The 16,099-nt window shown below is 43.7% G+C and overlaps 1 protein-coding gene across 16 annotated transcripts in view; it reads right to left on the bottom strand.

Annotated features, from left to right (window-relative positions):
- The window catches only part of PTK2 (protein tyrosine kinase 2), a 261,505-nt gene that overhangs the window by 219,708 nt on the left and 25,698 nt on the right, over positions 1-16,099 (bottom strand). For 8 of the 16 annotated variants that reach the window (XM_081816605.1, XM_081816601.1, XM_081816603.1 and 5 more), the window contains exon 1: positions 9,550-9,567. The exons of 1 other annotated variant lie outside the window; for it this stretch is intronic. The gene's annotated coding sequence lies outside the window, so the exon portion shown is untranslated. Of the gene's footprint in view, positions 1-9,549; positions 9,569-15,730; positions 15,829-16,099 lie in introns of those variants that run through there. 7 more of the 16 variants (XM_081816607.1, XM_081816606.1, XM_081816604.1 and 4 more) reach the window with 2 other exon arrangements.

Here is a 16,099-nt window from a genome sequence, read left to right on the forward strand (position 1 = left end):
GGGTGGGGTGGGAGGGATGGGGTGACTGGGTGATAGACACTGGGGAGGGTATGTGCTCTGGTAAGCGCTGTGAATTGTGCAAGACTGTTGAATCTCAGATCTGTACCTCTGAAACAAATAATGCAATATATGTTAAGAAAAGAAAAAAAGAAGAAGAAGAAGGTAGCGGGAGGGGAAGAATGAAGCGGGGGAAATCGGAGGGGTAGACGAACCAGGAGAGATGATGGACTCTGAAAAACAAACTGAGGGTTCTAGAGGGGAGGGGGGTGGGAGGATGGGTTAACCTAGTGGTGGGTATTGAGGAGGGCACATTCTGCATGGAGCACTGGGTGTTATGCACAAACAATGAATCATGGAACACTTCATCTAAAATTAATGATGTAATGTATGGGGATTAACATAAGAATAAAAAAAAAAAACTGTAAGTGGTTGCCTATTATCTTCAAAATAAAGTCCCAACTCTTTGGCCTAGGAGTCAAAAAAAAAAAAAAAAGTAGACAAAACTATAAGTTGAAACACTATATAACATTTTCAACTTAAGTCCCACAAAAGTTTGAAATCTAAAAAAATTACCTGTACCTGCAGCCTCAATCCATTAAGATAGAAGGTATTCTAGAGAACTAACTTCCTAGAAAGATAATATTTTAGGAAAAAAAGCTTCATTCAGTTAATTAAAGCCACTATAACACTGACTATTGCTCTTCTGGGATGCAGTCTTTCCATGCATCTTATAGATAATAAGATTGTTCATTAAAAACAGGAAAACTAAACATCACAAACAGATGGAAAGATAATCAAAAGCAACAACTAAACACATTCAAAATCTGAGGGGAAAATGATAAGACCTAATTATAACAGAGAGGAACATGGATCTCCTATAATACAGAAATTACTTAAAACATATATATACCTGGGCGCCTGGGTGGCTCAGTTGGTTGAGCGACTGCCTTCGGCTCAGGTCATGATCCTGGAGTCCCGGGATCGAGTCCCGCATCGGGCTCCCTGCTTGGCAGGGAGTCTGCTTCTCCCTCTGACCCTCCTCCCTCTCATGCTCTCTGTTTCTCATTCTCTCTCTCTCAAATAAATAAATAAAATCTTTAAAAAATATATATATATATACCTAATTTAAATATTTTTTTAAAAAATCTGTTTTACTTCCCATTAAGTGACTGGGGGGAGAAGGACCAAGGAACTGCAAAAATATGTTAAAAGTATTTAAATTTCCTTCTTATAATCATTATTGCATGCTTTTATATTTACTTCCTAGGGAAACTATAATTTAGTTCAGCTATGGTTTTAAGTATTTCCACACCTCATTGTGCTAAAAATAAAGTTATGAATGAATTTGTCTACATAAAGTGCATTTAAATTATTTATGAGAGAAAGTACATTTGTTTCTTGCTGTAAGTATATATAAAGTCTGGACAGACTCACAGCTGGCTTAAGGCATACTCCTTTCATTGGCATCCCTGAATTCCCGCCTAAGAACCACCTCTGAGTACAGGAATTTCCTAATGCATATTTCCCAAGCTTTTTATGGAAATCAAATACTATCTTTAAGTAAACAACAGAAACGTGAATTAATCTAACAAGAATAAGAGAACACAAAAATAACAGCATCAATACCTGCAGGGTTTAACGTAAAACGTTAACTACATATTCCTAGTCCCCAAAACGTATGCAGTACCCTGACAGCCGCTGCCACGTGACCTTGGGGCTACAATCCACACCTCGTACAACATCATCTCTCTATAAAACTACACTGTGTACACTCATTCTTACCATCCTCCGGCTCAGCTGAGCCCAGCCTCAGGCTCGCAGTTCTCGGAGAAGACCGCACACTCTCTCCCTGGTGCGCACCTGTCACAGCCCCCACCCCCACCCCCTTAACACAAGGTCACACACCACAGACGGAAGGCACCTGTCACCAAGCTCACAAGCTGCAGCAAAGGGAGTAACTCTGCACTGCCATCTGGGCCGATTCTGGGCAGCAACCACCAGAGGTCCTACTGTGTAATCAGCTATCGTGATCACTACGTAAACGCCATGCAGGCTTTTCACCCTCCTCTTCTTGATAAAATCCACTTATCAACTAACTCCATTTTCTTTTTTTTTTGCATAAAAAGGTATACACTGACTTCCCTCCCTTTCACATCTTCTTACTTAAATAAAAGTAAGGTGGGGAAAAAAGGTGGGGCGTAAGGGCAAACAGAAACATCTTCTTCAACTGTCTGAACAATCTTCCAGATTTATGCAGCATAACAGAAAATGACCTTCGTTGCCTAATAAATAAAAGTATATCTTAATCTTTAATAAATCTAAAGATTTAAGATTGAAAGTCAAATTCAAGAGAACCCATAAATTGTTATTTTAAAAATCATACATTCACTAATTCAGAATTTTTCATTCAAGAAATTTATATGAGGATTTATGACAAAACGAAGCGCACACATGAGTGATTAAAGTTTTCCCAGGTAAAGTTTAGCTCAAGGGCTGACCAAGCTTCATCTGCCCTAGGTCCACCAAAAGGGGATAATGTAGGATAAACGGTTTCCACATAAATGCAACAGGTAGGCCTCCAACAACACTGCAGGTCCAGAACAAAACTATCATTTCCAGGTGCCCAAAACCTTCCGCATTAAGTCTCAAGTACTAGTCCAGCCAGCCATGAGGCCCAGAAATCAGTCAGCCCCTCATTCTAGAGTAGGTCCTAACCTATGTCGTACCAAGGTTACATCATACACACACCCAAACACCATTATTCTCCTGGGCTTTTTATTTCAAAGCAGCCGCCACTGCTGGATAAAAACTATGCGGCATATGCATACTCGTTTTATGGTATGTCAATTCATAAAAGATTTACACAGTAAAAAATTATTTTGATTAATACTCATAGTTCTAGCATTAACTATTAACGATAATCTCTACTTCACAAATTAACAAAGGTATTTTTAAAGGGATAGACTTAGTTACTAAAATTTATATCAAAAACTAGGAGAAAAGCCAGAAACAATTCCAAATCTCCACCCAATCATCTGAAAGATCAGAGGGAAAAATGAACAGTATCTCTGTACAGCGCCTGGGTCACTGCAGGAGCTCAACTATGTGCTGAATGAGTGACTAAATCCTCCCACATTTCCTCCTATTCGTGTTCACACATTACCAGGCCCAGCTATCCTTGCTGCTCACATACATTCACACAGCACCAACAGGGTGGGCAAGAGACTGGAACAAACAGGCTTTTGCCTGGAGTTGGGATTAACTGTTACGTTCACGACAGACAGCCCAGCATTTGGTAAACCAGGCAAGAAATGCTACTTTCCATTAAATACAATGCAGAATAAACCAATTACCCTAAGCCAGTTTAATAACAAAATAACTAAAATGAAAGTTTTGCCAAAATACAGATTCCCCTCTGTAAAAACGGAAATTAACTTGAGATTCTCTAGATCATAAAATCAGTAGCTAAATTAACATTACAAGTAAATTTGTCGTAAGATTTTTCAGAAAATTTAGAAATAGAGCATATGAACAAAAAGCACTGACTTAGGGTCATCCACTTCAGACATGCAGGAGTAACTAGGATGGAAAACGCCCCTCCCCATCCCCCCAACCCCCCGCCCACGGTTAACAAATGGGAAAATGGTCAAAATCCATGAAACTACTTTTTCCAGATCTTGAGACAGTAAGCAGCGCAGGCCTGTGAGCCCCACCATCCCTCTCTGTCCAGCTGGGAGCAACCGCGGCCCAGGGGCACAGGAAGGGAATCCAAGCAGAGCGCAGCAGCCCCGGGTAGGTGAGGAGAGACAACGTCAAGTTTTGGGAAGCTGAGTGGCTGAAATTTGCAAGGCAGAGTATCAGAGATGAAAAAGTTGTAGAAAATAAGTTTCACAAATCTGCACAAAGACCAGAAGATAATGGAACAACATGTTTAGCATGCTGAAAGAAAATAACTGTCAACCTAAAATTCTACACACCCAGCAAAAGTTTCTTTCAAAAATAAAGCTGTTTATCAAGAAAAGAATGGATGAACAAGATATGATAGACTCATACAATGAAATACAACTCTGCAATTAAAAGGAACAAGGAGGAGCCTGGGTGGCTCAGTCAGCTGAGCATCCGACTCTTGGTTCCTGTTCAGGTTGTGGATCTCACGGTCATGAGATCGAGCCCCACATTGGGCCTCGTGCTGGGCATGGAGCCTGCTTAAGATTCTCTCTCTCCCTCTGCCCCTCCTCCACTCCCTCTCAAAAAAAAATTTTTTTTTTAAAAAGGAATGAATTACAGATACGCAAAACAACATGGATGAACTCAGCAATACTACGCTAAAACAAGCCTCACACATCACGCACACAGTATGATTCTGTTGACAGGAAATTCCTGGGCCGGCAGAATTGATCTGAGGGGGGAAAACAGCAGTTGTCAGGCGTCAGGGTGAGGACGGCAGCAGGGGTTGGGGCAAGGACTCTGAGCACAAAGGGCATGAAGGAACCTTCGGGGGAAATGATAACGGTCTGTTTCAGTAAGTGTTTAGGTTGCAAAGGTGGATGCATTTGCCACAACTCAGTGAATGTACACTTGAGTGACACGCAGTTGGTATATAAATTTTACACTGAAAGAAAACACCTTAAACAAATAATGAACTCTAGTAAACAATATGCAAGCTGAAACACATACAGTGAAGTATACTGGTATCTGCAATTTACTTTGAAATACACCCTAAAAAATAAAATGGATTAGTGGATAGAGGAATGGATAATTGGTTATTTATGTGGGAAAGCAAGAATAGTAACACACCATAGGTAGAATCCAGGGGGTGTAGGAGCCTATGGATGTTAACCATAAATTCTCGCAACTTTGCCATTTGCTTGAAAATTACCATAATGAAACACTGGGTACAAAAATAAAGATGAAGCTAGATTTCAGAGGACAAAAGGGAGTGTGAGCCTTCCATAATGGTTACAGGAAGACGATGGAGCAATTTCTCCCATAGATAATTATAAAAATCAGACAAATTCACTAAAAAACAACTATGTGAAGGAACTGGAGAATGACCAAAGGCAGGCAAGCACCTGAGAAGAATTTACTGTCAGAATTGCTCCTGCATCGGGTACAAACTAGGAGTGTTTGTCACCTTCCTGCCTGGCAATACTGTGAGCCCCCACTCTGGGAGGGCAGGGCTGCAGCCTTACTGTACCATCTTAATGTGCAGCCAAGTGGCTATAAATTCAAGGGGGAAATTTTGGATACAAGAGGGCTGCAAAATACTGAGCTCCAAGTCTGAATATAAATACACTGCCCAAATCCCTGGCAGACGGTGAAACTGTGCATAGGCTGGACAACCCAGGAAGCCCAGAGGCACACAGCAGAGGTGAAGGCTCTCCCCTGAACAACGGAGTTACCCCGGGACACCTGTCCGTTTGCTGCTCCTCTGACTAAACGTGCTTCCCACCCCAGGGCGAGCTCTAGGGGCAGAAAGCAGAAGTCTCAATGGCATGAGGCCTTAGAATAAAGAGGTGGGGGCTGGAGGACCAACTGAAATTTAGAGGAGGGGTGCTGGAAGCAGGGGAACCCCAAGACAAACCCCCAAATCTGAGAATTCTACATTCTACGCCAACCTTTAACTAATTACCAAAGTACAAAGGTGCATGTGAGACCGCCCCCCCCAGGGGCCCGAGCTTAAAAAAAGGAAAGAAAAAAGAAAAGTATCAACTAGAAGCCAATGAAACTAATCAGAGACCTCATCAGCCCTTAAGAATATAACAAGATGTTTGCATCTTGAGTAGAGGTGCAAATGCACGTGTGCACACACAGAGGGCGCTGGGAAGTGGTAACACCTGGCGGCAAAGGAGCACACCTACCACTCGGACCCTGGCCTCTAAACTCCATTTCCCACCAAAAGGAACCAAGGATACTTGAAGAAATAGCTGATTCCACGACGGGACAGAGAAACTATAAGAAATGCTGGGAGTATCTTACTGGCCAAAAGGAAGGAAATGCTCAGAAAATAACGGGGACACGTCAAAAAAACACAGGAGGTGATCTTGGGGAAGGCCAAATCAGGGGGCATTCCAGCATCAAAATGAATGAGCGTTAAGGACTATAAGCCACTGAATCAAACAAGAATCCGTGAAGTGCTAGCTGGTGAACGAGTGAGTGAGTGAACAAAGGAGAGGAAACTCTCCTTACAGGAGAATACCAGCTGACAGGTGAGAAGGAACAGCATTCCCACTGAGCGGCTACCTAGTAACTGTTTCAAGCAAGAATCATCAGTGAGGGACCAAACTATCAGTTTGAAAGTTCAAAAGGTCACACAGCCTCAAATATTCCCCCTACAGATTCCTCATGTAATTACAAAGGATAAATGCTAATTTAGAGTGCAGACACTAGGCAGATGTCATCCTAATTGATCACCTGAGATCAGTAATTCTCAAATTTTAGAATACATCAAAATAATTTGTAGGGCTTGTTAAAAACATAGCCTCAAGCCCTAAGTTTCTGACTTAGCAGGTCAGGAGTAGGATCTAAGAATCTGCAGCCCCACAAATTCCTAGGTGTTAACCTCACCAACAGAAGAACAAGCCGGCATCATGTGCCATCCTGAGATGGATATAATGGATATGAGAAACGATATGATGCCCTGAGAAAGGCACAGTACCACTTCTCTGATAGCCTGGCCCCCAAAATGCATAATCTGAGTTTAATCATGAGAAAACATCACAAGAACCCAAATGGAAGAATGACCTACGAAACAACTAGAACAGTCAATGCCATGACAGAGAAAGGCTGAGAAACATATCCAGACTAAAAAGGCCACAGTAACATCAATAAATACCACATGTAATTCTAGACTGGGTCCTGTATGGGGGAAAACTGCTGTAATTAACAGAGCAACTATGAATATGGACTGTATACCAGAGAATGAGGCAATGTTAAATTTTGCCAATTTGATACCTATACTGATTATTTTTGGTTATGTAAAAAGTCCTTGTTCTTAGTAAGTATTCACTGAAGTATCTAAGAGTAAAGAGCATGAAATGAGCAACTTACTCTCTAAGGGTGAAAATAAATTTGTGTGTGTGTACATCTGTATCCAGAGGTGGGGGGGGGCGGGGAACGAAGGCAAATGTCACAAAATGTTAACAATTGGTGAATCTAGGTGAAGGGTATTTGGAAGTTGGCTATATTACTTCTTACAACTTTTCCATAAAAGAAAACAAGGTTTCACTTAAAACAAAACAAAACAAAGAAACGACAACAACAAAAACAAGGAGCAACAAATTAGAAAAGGTGGTGGAAGGGCATTCAGAGGCTGCCCACCGCACAGCCTGACGTTGAGGAAAAAGGCAGAAGTGGGGCTACCACACACTGGAAATGACAGGTGTTAGTACTGAGGATCCTGAGTCATCCAGAAAAGCCAAAACTGAGTTTCGTATCTTTCAGTACATTTTAAGAAGACCCATTAAGCACCCTTCTGAAAAACAGAAGAAAAACACGGTTTAACACTTTCAGAACTTCATGCTCCACGTGTCTACTCCTGTTCTATTCTGCACATACAACTTCTCGGGGGAAGAGCGGACATCGTGAGTGGCAGTGACCCTCCACGCGTGTCGAACGGCAGCACACCTGCTTACACGGACGCACACGGAGGCCCTGCGGCTGCACCGTGACAACTGCACCAGGACTGCCACCCGGCTGACAGCAGCTGGACAGGTCACCAACTGCAAGAAGCATCCCAGCACGGGTCCAAGCCTTCAAAACCAGTTCACGCAGAGATTCCCGCAGCAAAACATAGGGACAGAGTCAGACGATAAAAAAATGCCAGGCAGAACATCCTATTCTCTCTTCTGTTCCCAAACACAACTCTCAAGGAGGCCCATAGTGCAGATTTACTGCGTGATGACCATTTAGAGTACAAGGTTACCGGAGACAGTGAAGCCAGCCCTAAGAACCCAGAGCAGCGTGTGTGATAAGCAAACACAAAGTAGCTCAGGGAGGGCCTCTTACAAGGCACCTTACTGTATCACTGATCCCATTATAACCGCACACTGCAATATCCTCTGATCATAAAATAACGAAGACCTCATCATTTAAATGAATGGCCTTCTTATTTTCTAAAGTCAAACAAATTTTGATTTTTAAATGAAAATTAAAAACACACACAACTTTCCACTCTAATCCCCCTCCCTGCCTACTGTTGTGGCTTTGCTAAGAAGGGTTTATTAGGAAAAAATGCTAAACAACTGCTCTGCAGGACATCACAAAGCACCACATTGTAATAACAAGCAACCCTCTTACATACTGTGAAGAGACCTGATTTACAATCACAATTAAGCCTTAAGTTTAGTGAAGCTAACTTGTATTATTTTCTGTGTACATTCTTATGTCTAGCGGTTTAAAATATAATTGTATCCTACAATTACTGTAGCTGATTAAAGACAGCGCCGAAGACTGTATCATCAAGTTTGTCGTGAATCAGAGAAAACATTTTTTATTAATTTTTAAAGCTAGTAGAACTATTTTTCTCCACAGCTACAAGAGCTTGAACAACATGGAAGGAATCTTAAAATAATTTAACTTTTAAAACACCTCTTATTTATGCTAATTACATGACATCTATAATATATAACCGTGTTATACAAAAACAAAACACATTATAAAGCCTTCAGGTCATGGACAAGAATATAAAAATCAACCAAAGACTCCAAGATCATACATTTTCAGAAAGTGTCCGTGCTATAACCTGTTTCACTTAAACTTCCAGGACACCTAATCCAGAAAAATAAAATTTAATCCACTGGAAAGAAAAATCGAGCTCAAGTGTGTGTATAAATGTGTGTGCATAATACCTACGTGTGTATATACATAAGTCACCTATCTTTTTTTAGGTTTGGCTTATTGAGGTAAAATTTACATACAGTAAAACATTGTTCACTGGGTTCTGACTAACACATTCAGTGTATAACCACCATCACAGGGAAGACATGGCCTATTTCCATCACCCTCGAAGCGCCCTCATGCCCTTTTGTACTCAGTCCGCTCCTCCCCCCGGACTCAGCCCCCGGCAACCACTGATCCGATTCGTTCCCATAGTTTTGTCTTTATCCAAATGTTATCAGGGTGGAACCACAGCCGTACAGAGCTCTGTGTCTGCCCGTTAACAGAAGGCTCTGGAGACTTGCCCCTTTTGCTGAGGACGTCAGTAGTCAGCACCTCTCTGTTGCCGAACAGGATCCCACTGCAGAGGGGCTCCGCAACCTGTTCACCCATTTCCCACTTTATGGACCTTTGAGTTGTTTTCCATTTTCAGTAAATATGAATAAAGCTGCTATAAGCAATCATAGACAGGCCTTTGTGTAGACGTAAGTTTTCATTTCTCTTGGATAAAGGCCTCCATGTAGGACTGCTGGATTGTATGAAAAGTATATATTCAAGTTTATAAGAAACTGCCAAACTATTTTTCAAAATGGTTACAACCCTTTGCATCCCCACCAGCAAAGCCTGATCTAGTTACAGCTGTCCCACACCCCTGCACCTGGGCACGGTTACCTTCCGTAGCCTTGTTTGGGGTAATGGGAGGCCTTCTCATAGGACTGCAGTGCCACTTCACTGAGGCTGTCACAGGCACTTCCCTAATGATGAATGACGGCGAGCGTCTTCTTGCGTGCTTATTGTTATCTACAGGAAATGGAGGAATTAGCTACTCAAATATTTTGGCCATTTTTTCAGTTGAATTTTCTGCTGAGACACCTATCCTTTTTAATAGACAGTTTTTCAAAGAAGAAATGATGGGAAGTTTGTATATTTTGTTAAACCACTTAGAATTCAGGAGCAGGAGACCCAAATCTAAAATGCTTCCTTGCCATCCCCACTCTCAACACCCTACTTGCGCGCCCCCCAACATCTACAATATGCCAAGGCAGGTAGAAAGAAATATCCCCTCTCCCCCTTACTCAGAGTGTAAGAATCACAGGAAAAGCTGCCTGCCTACTGCTAGGGTCAGAAACAGACCTATTTTCCCATTTTTACAGGTATATGATGAAACCCCAATCTTTCTTCAGTATGAGCAGGCACACCAATGACCGAGAACCGCACGCAATGGTTGGCAACACCAGGGACAACGCACTCCTACATGGCGGAAGCGTGGTTGGCACGCGACAATACTGAGGGTCTGCACACCGCTCAGCGGGCGGCAGCCCCCCCACCCCATCACAGTCAGGGCCCGCACACAGAAGCACCATCGCACTTCAGAACAAGGGCTAAGCTTTCATGCAAAGGAACAGGAGAGCTTGCCGTCACCACATGGAGCCTCAGGCAGACAGTCCCGTAATCTGGCTCCAGGCTCTCCTCTCCTTTGCATGAAAGCTTAGCCCTTGGGGACAGTAAGCACTACCTTGTTATTATAAAAACTGCGTTCAACTCAAATACACACAATGAATGACACACAGAAATGGCAGGTATCACAGTTCTGACAACTTCCCTCACATACAATTCCGGAATCACAAACATAACTAATATTGGAAAGATAAAGGGTGTTCTTCGCAAAGCTTTGAGTATAAAGTGAAAGCTTCAGACAGCAGGTAACATCTGTACACGGCAGACCCACTAAACTAAACACAGGGTGCTGACCGTCCCATGAGAACAGGCAGGCATCAACATAAAAGGTGCCCTGGAGTTGGCAGTGATGAAAGGCACTTACGGACTTTATTTCTTACAATTTTGCCTCAGCATTCCAAACTGAGCGATGCTTCTTTTCAAAAGAAGCCAAACCACTCACTCTTGGTTCTGCACCATCTCGTTCCTGATGGGCCTCCCTAACTGGGCCAGAGACCAGGGCTGCACCTGCCCGCCTCCATGACACCCCCAGCCTCCCTGCACAGCATCCTGCGCATCCAGCTGGACACAGAGCAGCCTCTGAAATGTCCTGTGGTCGCTCACTGGGGGCTACAGTGTCCGCTCCTGCATGATGACTGGCCGGGCCAGGCCGCCTCTGTGACAGATATTCCATAAAGATTTTTCCATGAACCAATACATGAAATCAACAGTTTAAGATTATCTCTTGGATTTAAGTGTCTTGATATATCCTATGCTCAGGTTTTAAGAAAACATTAAAAATTTATGACAGGGGTGTGCTCGCTTCAGCAGCACATATACTAAAAATTTATGACCGGGGCACCTGGCTGGCTCAGTCAGTAGAGCGTACGACTCTTGATCTTGGGGTTGTTTGAGCCCCACGTTGGGTGTAGAGATTACTTAAAAAATAAAATCTTTCAAAAAATAAGAAATTTATGACAGATGTTTAACAATCTGAATGTCATATTTCCCATGTAAACCTATTTAAATCTCTTTAAGGAAGAGTCTGTAACTAAGTTAATATATACCACCTAACAAGGCACCAGGACAGAGGCTTTGTAGGTTAACAAAAAGTAACCAATCTTGTCCAGCTCTGCTTATTCTCACTTTCTCCACCTGGAATGCCTTTCCCCAACTACCATGAACTCCGCTCACCCTTCCCAGACTTGCTCCCTCAGGAGGACTCTGCCCCCCTCCCTCTGAGCCTCCCATCACTGTCTTCCCCATCAGCATTCTCTACCTGGTCTCACCCGTTCCGGCAGGATCTGCCCTGCACACCTCAACCCTGGTACCATTTCTAGCAGGCCGGGAGAGCAACCTGTCCAGCATGCAAGAAAACAGATGTCCCTGGGGGTGAAGACAAAAGTAATATGCTTGAGCACATGGAAAATTTTATTAAGAGACCTTACTTACAGAGCTATCAGAGAGAGCTAAGAATATCAAGTAAACAGAAAAAAAAAAAAAGTCGCAACTGTTAAGCTCAAGAAAACAGGGAAACAAAAAGTTGAACAAAAAGGAAATATAATCATGCTACATTAACCGGCTCAAAGGTGAGCAACATTAACAAAGTCAAAATGATTAACCAAATTATGGATCTAAACAAAAATTGTGATACAACTATGTGCGGAAAATGGGAGTTCAAAATGTAACTTTTTCTAAAACTGACCCATCGATGACCCTGCCTCTACACAGATACTGCTGGGAACCGTGGACATAAATGCTAATAGAAACAGCTAACCAGGACTACAGGCACCTCTGGGAGGCAGATGGTGGGTGGAGGGCAGGACAGGAGCCCGCTGTACCTTTCAACATTATTTTACTTTTGAACACATGCTCCTACCACCTCTGATAGAAGTGAAATTTGCAAGTAAGAAAAAGAAACAGAATCTCTAATAGAAGCATTTCAAGCAAGACATAAGTGTTTTCCTCCAACTTTTCAACCACACTACTCCCTTTCCCCCTTCAACAGTCTCTCTCGAAACCCTCAGGAGGCAGGCAGCTGAGGACAGCATGTGTGGTCTGTGGCCTGGCATCACCGCCCACCAGCTCCGTACTCTTGAGAAAGCTACTGTGAGCTCTGACCCTGAGCTTTCCCCACCTGCAACATGAAAACACCCCCACGGACCTCAGGGACCCGGCTGGGTTGGGCTGCTCAGCACCCAGATGGTGAGTTAAGTGTGAGGATGACTGTACATACCCTGGACCTAAGGCACCTGGACGCAATCCGTCTCACTACTCTCTCCCCCTTCACACCACGGGCCAGGCCGGCTTTCATTCTGACCACGCCCCCACACTGCTCTGAACGCTGCCAGAGCGCCCTCCAAGTCGCCAAACCTCAATCCTCATCATGACCTTTCCTGACGCTTCACAGAGTTGATCCCATCCTCCTCCTGGAACTTTCTTCCCTTCTTCCCATGGTGCCAGTGCTTCTGGTCCTCCTCACACCTGCTCTGTGCCAACCACTGCTCACGTTCGTCCTTGAGCACTCGATGGCAGAGTGGCCCAAGGCTCGGGCTGGCTTGTCTTCTCTGTGCTCACTCCCTCAGTGATCACAGAGTGTCACTGCGTTTTCATTGCCACTTCCAGCTCAGACTTCTCTTCCAAGCTCCGAATGCCTATTTACAACTGCCTACATGACATCTCTACTTGGATCTCTAACAGAATCGCAAACTTAAAATGCCTATGAGTGAGCTCCCCATCTGCCCCTCTACACCAAGTTCCACCCACAGCCTTCCCCCCATCTAGTTGCCCAGGCCAAGAGCCTTCTAGTCAATTCAACTCCTCCCTCTGTCCTCACACCCCTTATCCAATCTGTCAGCAAACCCTACTGATTCTACCTTTGAAATACATCCAGGGCCCAACTGCTTCTCACCACCTCCAGTTTTCCTGCTCCAGTCCAAGCCTCCACTGCTGCTCACCTGGCTCCCTCAATGGCCTGCCGACAGGTCTCTTGGTTGTCCTCTACCTTCCCCCACCGCCGGTGTCTATTCCCCACACACCGGCTTTCCAAAGCTCAGTCGCATCTCGGGGCTGAACACCGAGGGACAGCTGCCCCCGCAGCCGACAGCCAGCACGCCTGACCCTAGTGACTCTTTGTTTCGATAAACAGCTCCAGACCCTCAGAGTTCAATCTATGTCAATTGTTCTCAGCTGCCCTGATGCTAAAAAAGCCATCTTTATTCACAAAATGGGGGTTTTCAGACGGGTCTCCAGGCAACCTTCCTTTCTGTCTACTGCCTCCCCACACCCCATTCCCTGAAAATAATCTCCATACGTATTCCAGCAATTCAACTCCTCCAAAACTTTTCTTTGCTTTCCTAGAATTCTGGTTGTAAAACACCTCTATCCCAAGATTCTGCCTTATAATGCAACACCCCAAAACAAATCAAGAACCAAGAACCTGATCCATCCTACAGGGGCTCAAGGGGACCAGGGCACTCAGGTATATCAAGGGACCCAGATCTCAGCAGATCATTAAGCTGATGCTGTACAAAGCCAGGCTGACTCATGTGGCCTCACCATTTGTCCAGAATTGGGGGGAAACAGTTATAGAAACACTGGTTATAAGGTTATTTTCCTGGGTTTACATATTTTCAAACAGGGGTGGAGGGGAGGGGAGTGCCAAACTAGAAGCAGCAGATTATATCCCAGTGCTCAAAGTTCCAGTGAGCCATGAACGGGCTCTCAGTTCCCTGTAAGGCCTTCATTCCACAGCACACCACATTAAGAAGAAAAATTTCTGTGTAATTTCTGCTAAATATGAAACTGTCTTGTGCTCTACCAAGATGAACTATTTTTAATAGCTAATGCTGCTGAAAAGTTATACTTGATATTCTCCCTCTTGTTTGGATCCACTAAGAAAAAAGAACTTATTTTGTGGCAAACATTAAATATTCCTTCATCCAGCATTTAGTGAAAACTACCTATGGGCCAAGCAGAAAACATGCAGAGATGAAATAAAGTCTTTGCCCTTGAAGATGCAGAAACAGACTTGTACCCAATAAATATAGCACACTGCTACAGGAAGAAACATGGAATGCGCAGGGCGGGGCGGGGGAGACAGGGGTGTAAACAGCTGGGCGTGGCCTTCTCCAAAAGACAGCATAGTCACACCTGGCAGAGCACACACACAGAGCAGGTGCCTCTCGCAGCCAAGGGTGGAAGGAATTAGAGAAAAGGAGCACGACTTCCAGGCCTTACTTGGAAATTGAAACTGCATGACATAATTTCCCTTCCCTAATACCTAATCCTGGCAGAAACAAAAGTGGGTTTGGGGGAGAAAGGAGAACAAAAGAGGAAAGTGAACTGACCCCCCGAAGGAAATGGAAAAACAATCCAGGGCCCTGCCCCTTGGAAATCTAACACAAAGACATTTGCCAAAGTCAAATTCAACATAATTATAAATGATCCTGAATTCTGAATCCATGAAGTCTAAGTTCATGAGGCTTTTACCAAAGCAACGTATGGGTAAAATAAAATGTTTACCAATGCTAATACCCCAAGAGAGATTTATGAATCGTCTATCAACTACCTGTCCTCGATTTGCCACTAGGTCTACCAGAAAGAGCAGTCTTTGGAAACAAGACAAACTGGGATAGAATCTCAATTCTACAACCTCCCAACTGTTGAGGGCAGCGCAAGTGCCAAGGTAACAAATTAACAAATCACAAATAACCCAATCTCTGGGGCTCAGTTTTCCTCTCATTAAAGTAGGGAAAATGCCACCGAGTATTAATGGCTAACATTTGTGAATGCTGCGTACATTTCACATTTGTTACGGCATTTTCACCGCAGCCCTGGGAAAGCGGTCCTGTCAACAGCACCCTTGGTCGGAGGAGAGAGCTAGGTTTAGGTAGTCAGTAAAGAGTTAGAATGGAGAGAAAGCTAGGTTTCGGTAGTCAGTGAAGAGTTAGTAAGTAAGTAGCCAAGCCAACATCTGAATCCAGAGCCCATAAGGAAAAGACACAAGTAAAAAGCACGGGCTCCAAAGCCAGACTGAGTCTGAATCCCAGCTTTGCCCTTTACTAACTTAGTAACCTTTAACCTGTTTCAGTTATGCAAATGTGAAACAGGGCAAAGGGTAGCCTCATTCATGGGGTTACCGGGAAGACTCACTGAGCAGCTGGAGCTCCCAGTGTCTGCGGTGCTCGGGCACTCTTCTAGAGCACACGGCTACGTCACCACTATCCCGGACGTTACTGTTACCCGCCTGCCTCAAAGCACACGTAAAAGGCACTAAACAACTAATAGTTCTTCCCTCACCTACTGTGCTTTATTTGTTTCTACTGTATGTCAAAGAAACCCTAAAACAGATGAAAGAAAAATCAAAACAAAACAAAAAACCAAGACACAAATGTAGCAAGAGAATTATACTCACAGTTCCGAAGGCCACGATAACTCTGTGAAGAAATCAAACATCAGTTTAAAGGAAATGCTCCTAGCTTCTCTTTCCTCTTTCCATAGTCCTCCGAGAACCTGACAAGGAGAAACAACACGCGCATATAAAACCCTGAAGTTCTACTGAACTCACCACCTCAGCCACTTCCATCACCTCCCATGCATGCCCACCGGGCAACACCTGGGATGAGGGGTAAAAACAGGGCACCACATCCCTGTCTTCAAACCTACTTTCTGCTTAAAAAATACAAGTGAAGCAATTGAAAACCATTAAAACATATCAAAAATTGTAAACTAGGGCATAGTTAGATAATAAGTGCACGGTACAATGACAGAGCATAGGCATCTA

The sequence above is a fragment of the Leptonychotes weddellii genome, chromosome 4, assembly GCF_054177405.1.
Source record: "Leptonychotes weddellii isolate Sample4059 chromosome 4, ASM5417740v2, whole genome shotgun sequence".
NCBI lineage: Eukaryota > Metazoa > Chordata > Mammalia > Carnivora > Phocidae > Leptonychotes > Leptonychotes weddellii.